At 36.9% G+C, this 20,696-nt stretch overlaps 1 protein-coding gene across 4 annotated transcripts in view; it reads left to right on the top strand.

The window, feature by feature from the left end:
- FHIT (fragile histidine triad diadenosine triphosphatase) overlaps positions 1-20,696 on the top strand; it is a 620,171-nt gene that overhangs the window by 149,376 nt on the left and 450,099 nt on the right. Inside the window, exon 3 of one of the 4 annotated variants that reach the window (XM_074835877.1) lies at positions 18,773-18,802. The exons of 1 other annotated variant lie outside the window; for it this stretch is intronic. The gene's annotated coding sequence lies outside the window, so the exon portion shown is untranslated. Of the gene's footprint in view, positions 1-4,618; positions 4,665-18,772; positions 18,842-20,696 lie in introns of those variants that run through there. 2 more of the 4 variants (XM_074835875.1, XM_074835878.1) reach the window with 2 other exon arrangements.

The raw sequence follows: 20,696 nt of genomic DNA, 5'->3' as shown, positions 1-20,696 counted from the left end.
GTTTAAATGTTCAGAATGTTAACTGATAATAACTTATTCTAATATCACACTGTTTTACTTTATTAAGAGAGAGCCTAAATGCATTGTGAAGGTTGGGGCTTTTGCTTGGAAGGATCAAAGAACTTGCTGTTCTCTTCAAATGTTGAACAAGAATAAACCCGCTAGATCATGCTAATACTTGACATTTTTCTTCCTGAGCTAGAGGACTCTTATCGGAAAACACATCTGCCTTCATACAGTCTGAAGCATAGGAAGACTCTCTTCATATTGATTACAGGTTTTTTTTTTCCTTGTTACTGATTGCAGAATTTGTTTCTCGAGGAAGAGAAAATCATAAACTTTCCCCTTGATTTACTGCCTGAACATCTAGACTTCTCAGAATTTCCTCTTCCAGAGGATTCTTCAGAGCACTTTTGGAAATCCATAGCTAATCACTTTGGTAGTGTTCTTGCAGTAAATGTGATGTAAATAATGGCACAGTGTAGAAGCTTTATTGACTACAAACAACAACAAAACAAAAAAAAGGAAAATTCAACATTATACTCACTTTGCAAATACAACTCTTTTCTTACTTGTTTCAATGGCCTTTGGTTGATTTATTTTGAAATCAGTGAACTTTGGATCAAAGGAAAAATTACTTCCCTTCCATCTCTTCTTTCCTCCTGTCTAAAAAGTGTTTCTTTCCCCATCATTGATGATCTTTATGTGGTTTTATATACATCCTACTCTATTTGATCAAAGTCCAGAGCATCTCATAGTGCTGCCTAGGGAAATTTTATCAGCATCGGGATAATATTAAGAGGAGGAATCAAGCAATTAATTTCTTTCAAGGTAAGATCAGCATATCTGACTAGATATTATATTACTATACGTAGTAAAATTTCAAAGTTAATTTAGACTATGTGAAGTAAAGTCATCCTTTTTTCAAATGCATGAGAAGAGATGATTAAATTCCAGATTCCAGTGTAAATTAGCTTCTAAACATAGAGGTTTGCAGCTTGAATTGAATCAAAAAGTGTTTCAGAGGTTCAGAGTGTTAACTATTTGCTGATGGCTTTGCTCGATTCATTTCTGGAAATAATATCTCACTGGGGTTGTCCAATTCACAGTATATAATGGATTAATGGTTTGGAACTTTATAATTCTTTGGCTTTATGTTTAAACAGTTCATAAACTCCTGATATCCCTTTTTTCCCTCTTGAATTCATTAAGAAAATACCATAAAGGAAAGCTAGCCCTTTCTTTTCTTTGTATTTTATTATTTAGAAAAATGTATGGTTATATCAATATTCTAAACCACTGTAATGTAATAATTTAGGGACTTTGAGGAAGGAAGAAAGAAGAGGTCAGTCTTTTGTTGAGCCCCTTCTGTTAAGAGCTAAAATGGACAAATTCATCAAATGCCTGATGGATAGGGTGGTACCTTTTTAAGGCTTAGAAAGTTAATATGCCTTTTCTTTGCAGCTCTTGCAAACAGTGCAATACTGTTACCGTGGGTATGGCAGCTGCTTGAATACAATACAGGGTAGCCATTGTTTTTATTCTTTGACTTATTTCATTAACTCTTTTAATACTAATCCTAAATCTAAAATGCATTCTATGAAAACTACGATTTCAATATTTTGAGCTGGACACAGCTCGGTCTGTCCATGTTCCCTGCCATCAGCTCTTGTCTTAAGATTTATAAGAGTGCAGTGGTTTCCCTCTCTATGCCCTTGCTTTTGTTAGTTCTTACTTTGTTATATTCAACATTTCTGTTTCAATTCAATTGTCTTAGATGATGTGAAATATCCTCCTTCACGAGAGCAGCGGCACATCTAGGACAGCATTCTGTCTGACAGCAGTAATTTGAGATTCTTTTTAGGGAGAGTACCTGGTCCCTATCTGTAGTCCATCCTTCTTGTCCTCCTAGCATCCACAGGATCTTTGATCTTTGCTTAGCAGATCTAATTCTGGTCGTTTAAATAACTAAAGCAATTTCTATTATTTTAAAAATGATCTTTGCAAATTCTAACACACCTTCACTCTTTCCAGTTCTTCTTTTGGTGCCATGTCTTCCTAATGGCAGTATACAACTCTGCTGATTAGTTCTCTGTGAACTTGGTTTTATTGGTCTGTACTCTCTGTTTAGTTCCAGGGTGCTTTCTACTCTTTCAGATAATAAATAATGCAGTGGAGTTTAAGTATGGCCACCAAACCTAAATCTAAATGAATGCACAAACAAATATCAAATAGGAAAAAGCATCAGGAAGAAATGTTCAATTTAATTATCCCCTTTATGTACAGCAAGATAAAAACTTAAGCATAGAATGTGTAATCTGCATTCCTGTGGAAAGGTTTACTTCACTGGTAGATGATATTTATTAGCTCATGAGTATTAATACACATCTTGAAACATTTTCAACACTTCCAATTTTCATGTTCCTTTCATTACTGTTCCTTACCTCTTTCTTTAAAAAAAAAAAAACAACCAACCAAACAAAAAACAAACCAACAAAAAGAACCCCAAAAACCAAGGGGAGCTGACTTTTTCCAGTATACGCCATGTTTCCGACATCAGCAAATTGGAGACAAGCTCCATGTCTGTGGAAGCAACTCTTCTTCAAATATTCAGCCATCGATGCATAAATACATTTGATTCAAGCCAAGGAGGCAGAGGGCAACTGTGGTTTCTCAATATTCCCAGAAGCATCACCTCTTGCAAGGTAATAGTTTTTGGCTTGGTAACACCACATATGAGCTATTCAGTGGCTTCTCTGATACTCGTTTTCAATTCTGGAAATTATACTTTGGCAAAGAATTCATATTGTTAAGAAATTGAGAAGAAACCCAAGCTAGGTATGGCTTTTTTGGTTCCAAATTAATAGTAATACATTTATACAAATTCTTTGTTCAGAGATATCTGCATTTCACCAAATTTTTACTCTTTATTTAAAAGCAGTATAGCTTCTTATATTTTCTCTTTTTTTTCTCCTCTTGAAATTCTAAACTGCTGGAAAGCAATGTAAATAATTGATACCTTTTATTACTCATTGTTCATTGCTCTTGCATAAAGAAAAAAATTATCTTTTATAGTTTGCTCTCCTGTGTACTAAACTGGCTTTAGGCATGCAAAAATTAGCAGCTATAGAGACTACCATTTCTGATGAGGTTTCTCATTTTCTGACTAGCTTGATGGACCTGCATTTTTAATTAACAAGTTAACAAGCACTAGTGTGATAGTAGTAGAGCTTAGGTGAAACGTAATCAGCCAAACCCATTTTAATGAGTGAAATTACTCTAGAGATTAATCTGTCTTGATGTAAAATGAGAGTGCTAGGAAAAACAATTGCTATTCCACTTCCCTTGGAAGATACAGCTGTTTTTCTTCCAAAATGTTTTAGAAGCAGTTAGAATTTAGATGTTACAAGCTTCTACGCTGGGAACTAGTCAATATTTGAGGTTTATATCCAGCACAGAGTTGATGTTAGATGAAGTATAAAATAGGACATTGCAATTCTTCTCAAATGTATTAATTAATACTAGTTCTGGTTCCAGATAGGTTCATCTAAAAAGAACAAGGAATTAATTTTACAGGCCAGCTTGAGACATTCCCACTGGCATATACTAGAACCTGTTCAATGAAGGTTTTGCAGACTGCTGTCACAGTATTTTTAATACAGTTTAACTTTCTTTTTGCACAAAGATACCCTAATGCTACTAGGCATTGTGTTTTCATGTAAATAATAGGATAAACATGAAGCTGTGTAGTCTTGGAAGTAGGATAAGGAACAGGATATCATATTGAAATTCTGCCTCCAGCTTTGTCACTCTTAAGACTTTTGCCATGTTACTTATCCTTTTGTGCTTTGTTCAGTAAAAAAAGGAATAATGACGCCAGCTTAATATTGTAATGTGTTTTCAAGATGAGAAAAACTTATACTGGGGTGGCATTGCTTTTCTAAATGTGTTACTGGTAAACTTCAGTTCTGAAAACAACTTTGATCTTTTTGGAGGGAACATTCTCAAATCTATATCCTGCATGCAAGACTTGGGGAATGAACATGCTTTGGGAGATTTAATGAGAGCCCTATTAAAAAACTGCTGCTATCACAAGAGCAGAGGGTGATCTCTCACCACATCACAGTGAATTAGCGACTGCTCCATTTTTTTGGTAATGCTCTTTAATTTTTAGTGATAGGTTAAAGATTTTGAGATGCTAATCTTTATGTGGAGTTATTCAAGTTGGAAAATCTTAGGTTAATTAATCATGCAGTTTGTTTAATGAGAAAATAAAGGAATTTGAAATGTAGCTGAAAGTACCTGTTGGTGGTTACTCCCTAACTTGCTTTTGTCTCTGCCATTCTTTTTCCTTCTTAAACAGTGATATAAGCTTTTAAGCTTATAAGCAGTGATTTTGCTTTTAATGCCAAGTGGTAAATTCTGGAAATGGGTGTGTCCTCTCATTTTACGGATATGTTTATAGTTTAGAGAAATGTTTTGCCTGTGAAGTGAAGAGAATGGGTGGATGACACTTATCCACAACTATTAGTTCCAATTTAACAGCAATATCTGAAACTATAACTATGGTTAGATACCACAAAGAAAATATTGAAATGCTGCTTTGGTGCGTTTCTAGATCCTGATATAGATCAGAGTGTGACAGCTGAGGACTCTGATTTGAGGTAAGGTAGCAAAATTCTGTGTGCATTTGAGGTCTTTGAGTGATTCAAGTACTTTCTTCAGTGACTTGTCTTTTCACCTATACACATTGTTTATATAATATACTTCCAGAGGAGAGTGAAATAGAAGCATAAAATATAAAAGCATTTAAAGTGTCACTTAGTAAGGTGAATGCACCTCAAGAAGTAACATATTTCTGTGAAATGTTATCCCAGACATTAACAGAAAACAGAAAAAAAGAAGACGTAGCCACTCTAAAATGACATCTTTGGTTGCAGCAGGAAGTGAGTTTGACACAGTAATTTAGTGATTCCTGAAGTGGTAGAAAAGGAATCCAAGTAAGTGTGTTGATGTAGTGATTTAAAAAACAATTTTTTTAAGACAGCAGAATTCATGTGGTGCTATTTTGTAGAGGGTATCCTTTGAGTAACCTTTTCTGTTTTATACTTTATCTACCAGTTTCAGTATTGTAACTTGTTTTTCAAACAAGGCGTTCCCAAATGCCGGGTATATGGGGCCATGGATATCTCCAGAGATGTCCCTCCTAATTTGTACTGTTCTTTCTTGTTGTGAAAATGAAACTGTGGCAAACTACCAAGCTTCTGCAAGCTTGAGTGTTTCACAGTATTTGTATTTGTGTTCAATGCCCACAGGCAAACTTTATTAGAATCAATGAAAAGAATAGGAAGTAGGAACTCAGGAATGAGTTGTTTTGCAGTACAGTTAGGTCTTGTTTTTCCTCACTTTATGACTTTGTGGAATAATTAAGTAAACCCCAAATATTCAACTATGATGCATTGGAAATACACGGAAAGGAGAATGAACAGACTTAATATAGCATAAGCACAATGTTATCCTCATCACACAATGAACTTTTTTTTAATGTCCTATAATTTAACAGTTCATTCTTGTCATGGGAACACAATGCTGTTATCAACGCAGCAGTCCCTAGCCTTCTTTCCAGAACATCTCAAGTTCATTACTCTGTGTTAAGATATTTAGAAGCTAAATTGAGCAATGCCATTTCATTAAGAAATATAATGATTGCAAAGAGGGCAAATGGTTGTATCCTGAATCTTGTTTATCAGTTAATTCTGTATTATAGTATCGCAGCAATTGCATATGCAAAGTGGAATACTAATTACATTCTGCATTTCTGTATAACAGTGTAGTAGTTTTATCAATGCTATTTAGCTGCATAATGCACACAGCCCAAACTAGGGTACAGCAATAAAAATAATCTGTTTAATTTGCTATTAATGAATCTACAAAATGGAATGATATTAGTATTTTCAGAACAAGTGGTTAATTACAAACATCATTTGCATATTACCCTATGTTGCAGCTGTATTTATTTGTTGACATTGGTTATAATTCTTTTGTGGAGAATTTCTCATAGTGGGACATGCCAGGAGGCTAGTGTCAAACTGCTAGATTTTGGCCCAGGTATCTCCCTTCTTCAGGATCCTGCAGTAAGCCGATGGTGAAGGCGTTCTGGATTTCTGAGTGATTTTGTTTTGTTGATTTTTTTGAATGGGTAAGTAGAGGGAAGAAGGTGGAAGAGACACAATGGGAGGTTGCTTTTCCCATGCACTAGAAGCATTGTTTAATTCACTTTCTAGCTATAAAACAGATTAGGTCTGAAAACGGTCATTTACTAAAGATCATTTCTCTTGCGTCTCTTAAGAAGAATGTTGCTGTCATAAAGGCACGGTGTTTCTGACAGTGCAGCAATTCAGCAGTTCACTCATGTAGGCTGGTTTTTACGCCTGCTTTTGTGGGAGGAGCAAAATGAAAGTGGGCCCTGAAAACCCAGTGTGTCAGCAAACATAGCATAAGGCTTAATTATCCAGTCACTGTGTGTTTATTAGGAAAAGAAGCTAGGTGGTAGTTAAATATACCTGAAAGACTAGCGGCAGAAAGTTCCCTCCCCCAGTTCAATCATTGTCTTAATACATAATAAACCATGATAGAGAGGAGAGAATTATTCATTTATGGCCAAGGCTTTGTTCTGCAAAGGTAGCTGGAATCAGATAATCAATATAATTGTTATTGCCAGATGTTATCTTGTTAGGGAAAAGTACCACTGATTAGGTCTCCTTTGTGGACAAGGCAAAATTTATTGCGAACTACAGGATAAAATATTAAAGTTTTAAGGCTGAAGTTCAGATCTGATGACTGTCTCTTGCAAATAAGTAGTAAATCATCTCTTCGAATGTGTTTTTGTCTGCCTTTGAGCAGACATTGTTTTCACTGTAACCTCAAAATTCCCGTTGTTGTCTTGTTTTTATTAACCTTGCTGGCATTCCCTGTTGATCATCATCTTCCGTTAACTCCAGTAAGGCTGAGAGCACAACAAGCAAATTTCCTTTTCATCTTTTACCTTTAAGTGGTTCAATATCTTACGATTTTAAAACTACATTGTGTTGACAATAAGCTGCTAACCCAAATGACAGTTTGCATAGAAGAACCTGAGCACCTAAATTATCTAGCTGCTTGCATGTCTATCTCTTCATTGATAACTGAATACTAGATGCCTGAAGTTAAACAGTGTGTATCTGGGCTATCTGCATTGCTCTCACTCCTGCTGTCTCTGGATTGAACAGTGGCAGCCTGTTAAACTTTCAGTCTCCACCTGTCCTGGCCTTAAATAGGTATCATTTGATTCTTGTGTTATGGCTGCTCCTAGGGATACAGGAATTTTGGTATAAACCATGATTTCTTAGCAGGTCTGATGAGGTTTTGCTCACTGGCGTTCTCTTTTGATAGCTAGAAAAAAAAGAGTATAGAAAAACCACCATAACCTGTTAGTGGAAATTTTAGGTAACAAGTCAGTGTGTATCAGCTTCAACTCAAGGGACAAGTCCAGCTTACCTTGGGTACTCTTCCCTATGCTTTAACTATTTTAAAATGCCATCACTTCTTTACTGATCTAAGGCTTTTCCTTTGTTTTGTACAAAGCTATGTTTTTGATTGGAGATTTCATTGATAATCAAACAATTATCTGAAATGTTATGCCTTAAGCTGCTTCAAGTTCTTAGTTGCATGCTTGCATTCATGTTTTGCTTAGAGTCATAATATGTGTACTGTCTGTGTCCATAATGCCTTACATCTTCTCTCAAGAAGAATATGCAGCAGCACAGGTAAGGACCCACAGTCTTAATAGTCCTTCCCCCAGTGCCAGTCACTGACGTTAGCTCCCTCTCAACGGAATTAGCAAGCAAGACATTAGACTTTTGAATTCTTTGTCTGTATTCTTGCTCCTTGATCACTTACTAATCGTTTTTCTTCTTTTTTGTCATCTTAGAGAAGAGTTGCAGTAGCCTGGGGATTTCCATTTCTTCACATGAAAAGTATATATTTGATGGGGAGGTGAACAAGATCCTGAAAACTTGGCCCTGCTTTGCTCTTGAGTCTTACTGAATCTAACACGTAATTGTGCTGAAGTTGTACTTCACTTGACTCAGAATTTAGTTAACTTGACTGAAATTGCTTTGTTTTTCCATCCTGCTTTTTCTACTTTAATAAGCAGAATGAAGATTGTTGCTGTTGAAATATGTGCACTTTCTGCTAAGCCACATGAACCCACAAATCTCTCTGCTAGGATTTGAAAAGTCAGACATTAGGAGGAATCAGAGAAAGGGTACTGGCTGGTCAACAGAAAGTTTATCCAATTCAGTCTCATGGTTAGGCTTATTAGGCTTCATGTCTGCTTCTTTGGAAATAGACACGGCAATTTCTTTTTATCTGCTGTGGCTGTAGACTGATAGAGTACATGCATTAGCCAAGAAAATGGTCTGTCTTCAGTCTATGAGTTTATTCCGGATTTCTTTTAATGTTACTACATGTATCTTCACATCTTTCAGCAGAACTAGCATATCACCTTCAGTTATCCTTTGAGTATCTTCCACTTGATCCAAATACAGATATGTGTAAATATATATACATATGTGCCTGCAAATACATCTATAAAAATAATTGTATATTGCTCTGACCATTCAAAGAAGGAACCTGATGGGGGAAATCTTAATAGGTTTACCAAGAGTAATTTTCTTTTGTTGCCTTCAGGTAGGATTTGATTGTATCGTGATTCCTTTGCCTTATTCACTCTGGCTTTTTTTCCCTGGTCTGCCTCTATTTTGTTTTAAAAATACTGGTAGTGTGAGCTTTTTGTGGTGGAAAGTTTCTCTTGAAGGAGAAGTTCCTGTCATGAGCAAGGCAGAGTAATCAACCTGTAATGGATCTGGATATTGGGGTTTATTTAAGAACAAACAAGACTGGAGCTTTTACCCTCCTTCCTTAGCACACTTGTTTCCTGCTAGCATTGTCTTCGCTTGGTCTTGGCTTCCCTTCCCAGTTGGGACATCACTGCTGCTCTGGGTTGGACAGAAAGTTGTGTCAGTTTGTGTTGCACCACTGCCTGTAGTTACTGATCTTGGGCCTTACTGACCAAGGTCCCTGGGCATCCCCTGGCATTCACATCATGCATCTGCTTGATCTCCAGGATCTGCCTTTGCCTTCAGAATCATTCCTTCAGTCAGGATCTTGAGCTTTTTTTTTCCTGGCCCACTTCTTATGAGACCTCTGCTTCTTTTTGGGTACCCTTCTTTTCAGCTTCCTCTAGTTTCCAGAACTTCAAGCTGTCTGGGTTTCCCAATCGACACAGTGTATTTGCAAAAGCACAACAGGTCTTCAGCCTCATCATTGGTGGTTCTGTCTCATGTGACTCTCTTAATCAGAGAATTTGGGACATGCCACTTCTATTCCAGGATTTAACAAAATTTCCAATCAGTTCATGCTAGTTGTAAGTATCAGCTTCAGCTTGACAGTTTAGAAGATCAGTTTTGGACATTTACTCTCCACAAACATATACATTCAATTACTTGCTGCCTGTTAGCATTCACAGTGTAAGCTATTTTTTTCACTTGTAGAAGTTCTGTATTTAAGCTGATAAATCATAGCTTTCTCAAAGCAAGTTAGACTTTGCTGCTTTTTTGGGTGGTTTTTGTTTTTTTGTTGGGGTTTTTTGGTTTGGTTTGGTTTTGGTGGTGGTGTGGTGGTTTTTGTTTTTGTTTTTTTCTATTCCCAGAAGTGTATGTCTCCTTATGTTGCCTCATTTTCTAATTTCCAAACAGATTGTAGTGGAGGGCAAAATTTTCATCTGCACTTTTTGGTGGCTTCCATAAATGAATGATAAAATTTCTACACAGTCCCGCTTTCTGAATAGGGTTTGGGGTGAGACAGGAGGTTTGTATATTTTTAGCCCAACGTTGCAGCAATGTAAGTATTAACTGCTTAGGCAGTGCTTGTACAATATTGATTTTTCACTTTGCAAAAAAGACACTAGTGTTTGTATTTAAGAAAAAGGACTTGGGAAGTACTGTCTTACAACTATGGGACCACAGCTGACATAGAAGAAAGATTACTATAAGCTATATCTGACTACTTGGTATTCCATCTTAGCATTTCATTAACATTGTAAGGTTGTTTTGCACTTGGTTTCCTAGGGAATATGAAGCTTAATGTTGAAAGACGCCTAGTCCGGCAGTTCTGTCCTCTGGAGAGCTTAGAAACTGCTTTTTCTGAGAACTGACTTCTTTCAGGGTCCCTGTTGTTGGTCCTGGGCTAATTACTCAAACAAAACTTGCTTTTCCTTCAGCAGACATCAAAGGCAGTTTTGTCTAATTTATTTTTTGAGGATTTGGCCTGGAAATAGAGATGACCACTTGGAAAGTAAGAGCTTTTTGAGTTTCATCAAAGCTGTCCTGCATTAGGCCATCCTTAAGAAATGAGTCTTTGAAATAGAAGTTTAAAATGGACACACCAGAAATAATTAATATTAAACATTTATTAACTGAAGTATTCAAATATTGAAATAGTCTGATATTTCTACTTGGGCTGCTCAGTAAATCTGTGAGATTTAACTTAGTTCCAGGGAATGGATTTGACATTATAATGTGGATGAAAGTAACCACAAAAACTAAATGTTCTGGAATTCTTTCTAATCTTTTAACTTGCTCTTAATTTTCCTAAGCGTTTTACTCTACAGGTTGAAATCTAGCATCCATAAAGTCCTCTGAAAATGCCAATACAGAATTCTACTGCTGACTTTTTAAATCTGAAAAGTATGCAGAAGTTGTGAAATACAGAAGGGTGTTAATATTCTTGTTCTAACATTCTCATTTGCTGATATTGTTGATGTTTGTGCACTCGCTCCTTACTCTCAGTTGATAATTTATCTTTGCATTAATGTGTCTTTTGCATTTCACTGTCTTTGCAATGGCCATGATTTTTGTGGTGCTGAAGCCTACTCACTTGGTAGGACTATTGTATTTCTGAAAACAAGAAATTGGATGATACAGTAAGTGATCCAGTTCTGTTACGGAGTTGAGCAGAATCATAACCCTAAATTATGTTAGAGGCAAAAGCATTTAATCCATTTTTAAAAAGCATTTTATGAAGTTCTGAACATCTGTTTTTATGAAATTTAGTTCAGATCATATGATATCATAGAATGGTTTGGGTTGGAAGAGACCTTAAAGATCATCTAGTCCCACCCCCCCTGCCATGGGCAGGGACACCTTCAACTAGACCAGGTTGCTCAAAGCCCCGTCCAACCTGGCCTTGAACCCTTCCAGGGAGGGGGCAGCTTCTCTGGGCAACCTGTGCCAGTGTCTCATCACCCACACAGTAAAGAATTTCTTCCTTATATCTAATCTAAATCTACTCTCTTTTAGTTTAAAACTGTTCCCCCTCATCCTATCCCTCCCTACCTTTCCTGTAGCCCCTTTAAGTCCTGGGAGGCCACTCTAAGGTCTCCCCAGAGCCTTCTCTTCTCCAGCTGAACCCCCCCCAACTCTCTCAGCCTGTCCTCACAGGGGAGGTGTTCCAGCCCCCCGAGCATCTTCATGGCCTCCTCTGGACCCCCTCGAGCAGGTCCATGTCCTTCTGATGTTGGTGCCCCCAGAGCTGGACACAGCACTGCAGGGGGGTGGGTCTCACAAGAGCAGAGCAGAGGGGGAGAATCCCCTCCCTCGCCCTGCTGGCCACACTGCTCTGGATGCAGCCCAGGACACGGTTGGCTTTCTGGGCTGCGAGTGCACGTTGCTGGCTCATGGTCAGTTTTCCATCCACTGATACCCCCAAGTCCTTGGGGCTGCTCTCCATCCACTCCTCGCCCAGCCTGTGTTTGTTCTTGAGATTGCCCTAACCGATGGGCAGGACCTTGCCCTTGGCCTTGTTGAACTTCATGAGTTCATGATGTACTTTAAATAATGACTGTATTCTTAAACCATGATCTCAAGAGAAATGAGGGAGGTTGAAGAAATCCACTTAATTTGGGGCAAAATTTGTAGCTCCAGTTACAAAATACTGGTAATCTTTTAATACAGGATCCTCAACCTGAATAATTTGATTTGTTTTAAAAAAAGAAATTTTATCACACTATTTCAGAAGTATGGCAAGGACTTCCTGCTAGTCTTTGATTTGGTACCTGATATTGATACGGTGTATATCTTCTTTGTCTCCCTTTCAGCCGTTTTTAAAGACCAGGGTTAGTACTTTTTTTTTAATTCCCAAACAGTAAGCTTATAATGAGATAGCTAGTCTCCTGGCTCAGGAGTTAGGAATAACAGAAATTCTTTGTCAGGCAGGTAAATTCTGATTCTTTTAGAGAATCTCAAGTCTGAGAACAAATCGCTGCTAAGGAATCAAGTCCTTGAAACTTCATTTAGCTACCTCGGTGGAAGCCATTTATCTCTGAGGAGCTGATTTTGAACTTCAGTCCACAGTCAGAAGAACATCGGCTTGTGCATTGTGACAACCTTGTGTCAACTTGTATCTCCTTATTTCCAGCAGTTAAGTTTCATTAAAAGACAGGCAAATTATATTGAATAGCTTGCTGAAATTACTGTCCAATATAAGCAGTAGCACTTGCAAGTTATTATATACAAGAGAGATGTGTTTACTGTTTAAGTAATAGCAATTTTAAAATAAATTGTCTATTTGTGTTCTTGATTATGGCTGCTTGCATTAGGCAGTGTCAAGCTATTAATGTTTCAGGTGTTGTCTTATAAATACATACTTTCAGGGAATGTTCTACAATAGCCATCATCTGACCGTGACTCCACAAGGTTATAGAATAAGAATCTTCCAGTATTAAAAGAAGTAACTTCTTCAGCTCAGTAAGTTTGATTTGGATGTCTGAGCAGCCACACGCTTTAAAGCAGCTGTCTGTGACTAAAGAATTCTGATTTTACTTGCTTCTTTCTAATTACTGATACACGAAAACATGCAGCAAAGTAAGCAAACTGGAAGAATTGAAAGTTGGCATAGAATTGCAGGAGTTTGGTGTCGTTGGTAGAACAGAGATGTAGTGGGGTAGTCTCCTGGCTGGAGTGCTGAAATGTATGGATACAGGATGAACAGACTGAGAAGGGGAAGCGCGTCCTATGGAGGGAAGTGGTCTGAATTCATGGAGACCTACTTTGAAGTAGGTGATGAGCCAGTTGAGAGCTTTTTTTGGGTAAAGATCATCCAGTAAAATGATCAGTAAAAATCTTTCTCCTTTATAGTGTTCTAATTTGAATACTGAGAACTGGAAATACGTGGCATCACTAATTGTTTCTGAAGAACCTTTTGTCTCAGCCCCTTTGAGACTAGAGAACTTTAAAGGGAGTATATCAATATATTATGAAGTATTTGCATATAATATTGAGCAACCTGCATACTAGAATTTAGAATAGTAATGTGAGATATTTCTTCCCCTGCCTTGATATTACTAAATAACAGGGGTAAAAAAGAGTAAAAATCTGGAGATGGGAAAAAGCAGATTCGCTTCTAAGAAGGAGAGGTGGCAATAGATAAATTAGAACAATTGTGCTCCTTAAAAACTATTTTTCATTGTGTTACAGGAAGCAAATAAGGCTGTGGAGGGAAAATCTGGAGAGGAGTGAAAGAATAAATACCTTCACAGAAGTCCAGATTCCTCTTTGGAATCCTGTTATCTTGATTTGAGAGGGGATGTATTGGGGGTTTGTATGTGAGATGTGCTTTACCCAGATTAGAAAGCTGTCCTGTAAAACCAATATTCTTCTTAGAGGCCTGGTGGATGGCACCTCAGAGATTACAGCTAAATACGTCTTTTTTCTAAATTTTGGCCAACATTTTTAACCTCAGGTACCCAAAAGAACTAGTGTCATTCTGTCCCTTGGTAGAAAGGATATTTGACATATGTGAGGTCACACTGCCTAAAGTAGCAGAATTAATTTGTGCTAATATGCAGGAAAGGGGTTTTCTACATTGCAGATATATAGGTTTGTAAAATGCAGATTGTGTCAACCAACGTGGCAGTATTTCTCAATATATAAACAGAACGGGTAGGAAAATGCATGCAATGCAGGTAACAGGTCTGGATTTCAGAAACTTCACCTTTAGTAGGGGTATTGAAAAATAGCACACTGGTTGATGGGCAGGAAAGAAAAAATTATTATTATTATATCAGAACAAGGGTCTAGATATATCAAATCCTGAGACATAATTTCCTAGAAGAGACCAAGGAGCTATGTGTATATTCCTTTAGTTAGTACAGAAGATGAGAAGAAGAAGAAGAAGAAAAAGTTTTGTTGTAGTTGTTATTTTTTGTACATGCTTTTTCTTCTAAGATCAGTGATCGTATAAGTAACAGAAAGTGGCAAATGTGCAGCAGTAACACTGGGAAGACCTATCTTTCTCCGTGAGCAAAGGACATAATTTCTGCAGGGAGATTCTTCCCATTTTGGGGCATCCAGAGGGCTAATTGGCACCAAAAATAAGTTTTGTCTGATTATAAAAAATTGCAGGGTTGATAAGGTCTACCACATCAGTTTTCTAGACACTGAAATAAGCCGGTTTTGATTGCTTAATACTTTGATTTAGGGCCAGATTTAAAAAAAATAATAATTGAGGATTAAACCTCCTATGTGCTCCTATGAGCGGAATGTAATTTTCAGAAGTGTTTAGTATCCAATAGTTCTCGTTCAGGTTCATGCAGTCTCTTTCAAGAAAACATGGGAAGATAATCTGTACTCTGGAATACAGCAATCTGGAAATAAAACAGATTTTTAGCATGTTCTTTAGTAATGAGATACACTTGTTTAATCAAAATAAACAAAACAGAAGAATAGGTAGAGGCATGGCCTGTGTTTAAAGGAAGTCCCAGGCCTGCCTGATTATAAAGAACTGTTTGAAAGCAATTCCTCCTTAGGAAATGATTACTTCTGTCATCCAGCGAAGGTCAGTGGCACATTCAGTTAATAGCTACATCAAAGACGGAAGCATATATTGAAAGAATACCATAACTCCAAGTCAGTTTGGGCAGAAAACGAAAAAAATGCAGTTTGTAGGGTCTTCCTTAGCCTTTTAAGGTTTTGCATAAGGTTTTGTGGTCTTTTCTGTGTTAATAATTCTTTCCCAAACTGCTTCCGGAAGGGCCCAGGAAAATCAAATCTTGGTTGTGCTCTGGTAATGCCAAAACGCTGTAGCCAGTGGACAAAGGTCTGGTTTTGTGCACACAGTTGGTATGTTGGTAAGACTGGAAGTAATCCTATTGAAATGAACTTGATTTCTAATTGTCACTAAGTAATAGAAGAAATTTCTGTCCTCAAAAACAGAATGTTTCCAGTGCTGGAAGCATGTACACATGTTGGACTCAACACCTAGTGCTGTCACAGCCAGTATTTATGCATATGTGAAAGTAGTAATTTTATTTGTCTTAAACACAAACATTTTAAAAGTTAAAATATAAATTTAAAGGATTTAAATGATCCCTTCTCCTATTGTGCCCCATTGCCCCAGCAGTCAACCAGAAACCCTTACCACTGCTTTTTCTTGCAGTTTAATTTATAGTTTATAAATAATTCTTCTCAATAGGTTTTGCTTTGAAGTCTAACTTTTGAACTTTAATATACACTACAATACTATATTGTTACATTGGCAAACAATTGGCTGAGACAAGGTAATATGATTTTAAAGCTGTTTGCTCTTGCCTACTTTAATAAAAAAAGAAAAATAGCAACAGAGAATGTGACTAAAATAGGCCTGAATGATCTTAAGGCAAGATGATACCGTTACCACATGAGAAACCTTGTTTCATGTCACATGGGACTATTGGGAATGCTCTTTCTGTCTGTAGCCTTTTAAGGAAAATAAACTATCATGTTGAATAATGTTTTGTGTTTCCTTCCACTTGTCTTGTGTATTCCCCTTGTCTATCTGTTTTATATATTCAGATTGGAGATGGTTTGGGGCAGAGGTCATTCTGCTTTTTCTGTCTGGATGTAATGTAGTGACTCTAGACACCTGTTTGAGTACTTAATGTAATAATGTTTAATCACACAGTACAGACAGGGGCTTCTTCCTAGGTATAGACCCTTCAGTTTTATGTAGCATGATTTGTGGGGAGTAAAGTTTCAGGTTTATTTTCTGTTTGCTTTGAATTTACAAATAGGTTGGTTTTAGAAGTTTCATGAACTTCATGAAGTAGAATGATTTTTTTTATTTTTATTTTTTTTTTAAATTACAATGGATATGATACAGGGATCGGAAGGAAATGTGGCTACGTTAATCAAAGCTGTCAGCTCTTGTTACTGGAGCATTCTTTGTATCAATTTTTAAAGTGTTTAATAAAACATAGGGACTGTTTCTCCTCTTTCTAGTCTGTAGTCATCTAGGTACGTTGAAGTCAAGGGAAGATACTTTTCATGTACCTCACGGTAATGAGAAGAGAACAATAGATTCTTTTCTGCTGAAGGTTTCAGCATCTGGTGAGCAGTTTCTTTTCCTAGGCTGAAAAAGAAATCAGCAGTAGGTAATGGCTTCTGTTTAAAACTCTTGATGGACCGTTGGCAGCTTTTCCTGGCTAGCTCTAGGGCACTGGTTGCCTTTGATATGAATTTTGGGTCAAATTCTGTGTAAATTTATTTCTGTAAATCAGATACAGCTCTAATTTGATTTGTTTGTTTAAGGAGTGAGAGGATAATTTAGTTTCTTGATTTTATTACATACTCTCATTTTGCGGTTCTGTACATGTGTATTAAAAATAAGTGAGATTACTTGATTTTGCTTGAAGCTTGGAAATGCAGTGCCATCCTTCTAAACCTCTGAAGTTTGTTGTGTACTAAATGCATAAGTAGTTCTGCTGTGTTTCCAAGATGCAATCCTTCTTGAGGTAGACTTTGGCAACTGCATAATTAAGACAGCCACTGAGTGCAGCAGTTCAGTTTGAGAAACAAGCAAGAATATCGCACTGAATTGAAATGGAAATTATGAGGGTACACCTTAGCCAACTCGGGCTATCTGACTACTGTAACTACAGTAGGGAAAGGAACTCTGCAATTCTCATGGATGAAAAATAAAACTTGTTTCTCTGTGCTTCTATAGGACAAGATGTTGAGTACAGGCACCTCTGTAAAAATTAGTGCTGACAACTTTGCAGGAAGAAATAGAAAAGTGTTTTCAAGAAACATTTTAAAACTAATTAGAATTTTATCAAATCTTGAAATACAGAAAAATCAATATGAAATATGTGTATTTTGTAACTATAGGAAATTAATTCACACATGGCTTAGAATAACACATAAGCATGGGCTGAAAGATAAATATCTGCATAAATGATATCATGAGCAGGGAATGGATACAGTTGAGGATTAGCCTCAAATGCAGTTCTGGACGCAGAGCTGTGGTCTGATATGCTTAAATTTAAAAATTTGAATAATTAGAAATTTATCCTCTCCCTTAGGGAACGTTGTACATTTCTAATTTTTAGTAATGTGGAAATATAAATTAAACATAGCTCACTCTTTAGCTTTTCTTATTGTTTTTTGTTCTTACGTTGTGATAGATAAAATCAAGATTTAAGCCTTGCCTAAAGGGCTGCTAATCTGTTTGCTCTTGATCTCTGTATCTGTTTCCAAGAGGCCAGAATAATGACTCTAAGGCTGATAGGTTTCTGGGTTGTTCTTTCCTTTTCAATCCCTAAAGAGTACAGGGCCTCCTGCTAAGACAGTTCTTTTTATGCTCTCTCCCGTAGTAAAAAGTAAGCTGCATTTTAACAAGACTTCTGTTTTTAAACAAACAAAGAGGTGCCCTGAGCAGAGGTGTTTATACAACAGTGTAATCATTATAATGTTTCTCTTCAGGCGAAGTGAGACATTTTAAATAAGGTCCTTTCCTATTCAGAACTGTGGAATCATAAGAGTGGGAGGCTAATAAAGTTCAATTTTAAATTCTAAAGGAGTGGGGTGTGTGTATGTTAGGAGTCACTAGTCTTTGCTATTTCGCCAACCATTTTTCTGGCTCTTGGGAGACCTGCCTCGCTCTTTGTTTTCCCTGAAATGGTATTTGGCATTGGCCAAATAGTCTCTCACTCTTGGGCCTCTGCTTGTGGATCCATCTCTTCAGTTTGTGGAATTAGATGGCAAATTATTTTTCTTTCCAGTGTTTATGCTGAAGCTGCTGCCTAGCATTCCTGATTTGTCTAGGATCTTAGTTTTGCTGTAATGCTGAGAAATTACTTTTTTGTCTCCGCGTGCTAATGAAGGGAACATAAAGAAAACAGGATCCACATGGTGTTCTGTGCAGATGGCTCTCCGGACCAGAGGAATGTTTAATTTTCCCTCAAACTTAAGACTGGGTGTCAGTGGGTAGGTAACAATAAAGACATGTAGATAGTAAGAAAAACTAGTCCGCTAAGTGCTGGTTTCTTGCAAGAGATTTAGTAATGGTACTTCTGGTTCCCCTTTAAGGGGTTTGCAGCTCATAAACTTCTATGTTATTGCTAATCACTGCTAGCTGAAGATACTAACAGTTTTCTGGATTGGTGGTAAAATTGCTGTGTTTTATCCCAAAATTGGCTACATCTCTGGAATCAAAGAAATTATTCCCATGTAAATAACCTGTGAATTGGGTTTTGTAGTTTGTCAAGAAAGCTGGGTTATTTGGAGGTAATAGCCTCTGTTTAAATAGTCCTATCTCTTTGCAAGTGTTCTTGTCAGGTGAAACATAACTGTAACTGGACTCTGTATGTGGACTAGTTTTTGTATAAGAAACCTAATTTTCCTTTTATACTTTTTAGACTTCTCTTGGAATGCATTGGCTTACACAGGTCTGTAAGAATTGCATCCGCCTTTCATCCTAACCAGAGGTAGGGTGTGGTTAGTATGTCCTAGCATACCTTTGTAGTAAGGCTTTTGCCAGAGTAACTTTCTCTTGAGATTCTTGTAGACCTTTATTAGACATTTGATAGGCCTTGGACCAGCCTGTAGGATGTGGATATGCATTTCAGAAGTTGGCAGAAACGCACTTCTAATTTTTTTTTTTTTTTTTTTTTTTCCCCCAGAATCATACAGCCACTGCTGTAATGGAATATAAGTGTGCATGCTTTGATCTACATTAAAGATCAAAGAACCACTGCACTTTTCTGTTGGTTCTGAGTTGGCATGTCCTTCCCTAAAACTTTCAAAGGTTTTTTGTTTAGAATAGTGATTATATTTTAGATGCCATTGAAATTCGTCAGAAGCTTCAACACATGTTTGAGTGTTGTTTGGAATAGCAATGGCTTTTTTTTTTTCTTCTTTAAAGAAAAAAAACTGTGCATAAGTGCATTTCTGAATCAGTCTCCAAACTCCACAAACATCACTTTCTTCTGCCTAGAGAGACACTGTGACATATGGTGGTGGCAGCAGCAGCTGAATCTCTATGAAAATTTAGAACTATGTTGTATGAATTTAATCGGGAATCTAATCTTGAAAAAGACCACTGCAGATGAAAGGCCACTGCTCCATGTGCTGGTTTATATAACTCTCCAAGGATTAATTAATTTTTTTGGTACTGATGATGAGCATTTTTCTGGTGATGAGCATTTGTACCTATGGTAATTTGGTAGCTGGTAAGTTGATGGAATTCCAGACAATACAGACGTTTAACCATCTGCCTTGTTTGTTTTCACTTGAATAAGCTTTGCCCAGTTCAAACTAAATAATTTTGGAAGAAGGGACTGAAGAGAGAAGCAGCCAAATGTTTGTTTATTTATTTGCAAACAAAAATATTGTGCTTAGTTTTAAGTATTGTTTACACTCTAATCAGATTTATAAATTTAGTGTTATACCTGATTGCAAATAAAGACACATGTATAATTAGTGACAAACAGCCTTCCAACAGTCGTCCTAAACTCTTTATTTTGAAAGTAAATGTAAATAGCTGTTTTTCTGCTTATGGTGGCAGACTTTTTTGGCACTGAGAAAAGAGGCTGCATACCAAGCTTTTAAAAAGGTGCAAAGATAACGTTGATTAATGTGGGTTATTATGTAAGTACTGGACTAGCATTCATAACAGAATCAAAGGTGTAACAGAAATTAAACTTGCATTTAATTTTAATTACAAATTACCTCATTTACTTAGTCCCCTACCACACCTGTCTGCTCAATGATCATTACTGTGAAAGCACCAAAATATTGGTGAGTCTCCTATGTCTGCTATGTAAGGTTGCTTAAAGGAACTATTTCTGAGTTTAGAGGGGCAGGCACCAGTGGGGTCACTTTAGTCTGGCTTCCACAGTCACTGGACAAAGCCTACAACTTCCCCGTATTAATTCATAGTTGAATTAGATCTTTCAGAAGAACATCTTATCTTTATTTGTTAAAGATTACTCTTGATAGAAAATCACTGCTCTTGGTAATTTATTCAAACAATAAATCATCCTTAAGAGAAATACACCAAACAAAACATGCACTTAATTTCTAATCTAATCTTTTTTTAATAGTTACCATTTTCCATCAATAGAAGCCTTCATATCTTTGTGTTTCTAGACTGTGAAGATCCTGGGCTTATAACTGCTTTTGCACTCAAGACACTCCTCAAGCTTCCTTTCAATAAGCGAAATAGATGGAGTTCTGTGCCCTTTTGCAAAGTATGTTTTCTAATTGATTTATTGTGTTTGTCTCACTTGAATATTCTCCAATATATCCACCTGATTAAAAAACTTATAAATCCTTGAATGA

This window comes from Strix aluco, chromosome 11 (assembly GCF_031877795.1).
Source record: "Strix aluco isolate bStrAlu1 chromosome 11, bStrAlu1.hap1, whole genome shotgun sequence".
NCBI lineage: Eukaryota > Metazoa > Chordata > Aves > Strigiformes > Strigidae > Strix > Strix aluco.
This window is presented reverse-complemented; position numbering and strand designations above follow the sequence as displayed.